Genomic DNA, 778 nt, shown 5'->3' with positions numbered 1-778 from the left:
CAGTGTTCCTCTCACTGTAAAAGATTTCTTACAGACTGAGCAGCTGAAAGGTTTCTCTCCTGTATGAGTTCTCATGTGTGTCTGGAGATGTTCCTTGCGGCCAAATCTCTTTCCACACTCAGAGCAGCTGAAGGTTTTTTTAAATGTTGAATCACGTTCCAGAGAGTTTAAAGCTGACTGAGGATCTCTTCTGACCTGAGACCGAGGACAGTGCTGATTGGAGAATACCGGAATCCTCCAGTCAGACTTTAAAAACTCTCTGGAACTGATGCACCTTTAAAAAAACCTTCAGCTGCCTGATTGTGGAAAGAGATTTGGCCGCAAGGAACACTCCAGCACACTGGAACTCATCAGGAGAGACACCTTCACTGCTCGTCCTGTAGAAATCTTTTACAGTGAGAGGAACACTGAAACAAACACATGCGAAGTCCACCACACAGGCCAATTGCCAAAGCTTCTCTAGTGTGGAAAAAGATTTACGACAACTCAATTCGAAGGGTCCACTTAGACTCCACATGGAGAGAAGCCCTTCTGCTGCTCCTTTGTTGATCAATGTTTGGCCACATACAGACCTGAAGAGACACTGATGACTCCCACGGGAGTGGGAGAACCGTCATCGCTCAGGTTTGTAATAAAGAGGGGTTTGTCTGTGGGAGAGGTCAGACCTGAACCGAGCACGATGTAAAAGCTCATACAGGAGAGAAACCTTTCGCTGCTCAGGGTCGGGGGTGTAAGAAAGGATTTTAGCGAGTGAGAGACGCCTGAAACAACACGGCAA

At 46.9% G+C, this 778-nt stretch overlaps 1 protein-coding gene across 1 annotated transcript in view; it reads right to left on the bottom strand.

The window, feature by feature from the left end:
• LOC116686444 (oocyte zinc finger protein XlCOF7.1-like) overlaps positions 1–778 on the bottom strand; it is a 588,898-nt gene that overhangs the window by 453,327 nt on the left and 134,793 nt on the right. The gene's annotated exons all lie outside the window — the stretch shown is intronic.

This window comes from Etheostoma spectabile, unplaced genomic scaffold (assembly GCF_008692095.1).
Source record: "Etheostoma spectabile isolate EspeVRDwgs_2016 unplaced genomic scaffold, UIUC_Espe_1.0 scaffold378, whole genome shotgun sequence".
NCBI classification, from domain to species: Eukaryota; Metazoa; Chordata; class Actinopteri; order Perciformes; family Percidae; genus Etheostoma; species Etheostoma spectabile.
This window is presented reverse-complemented; position numbering and strand designations above follow the sequence as displayed.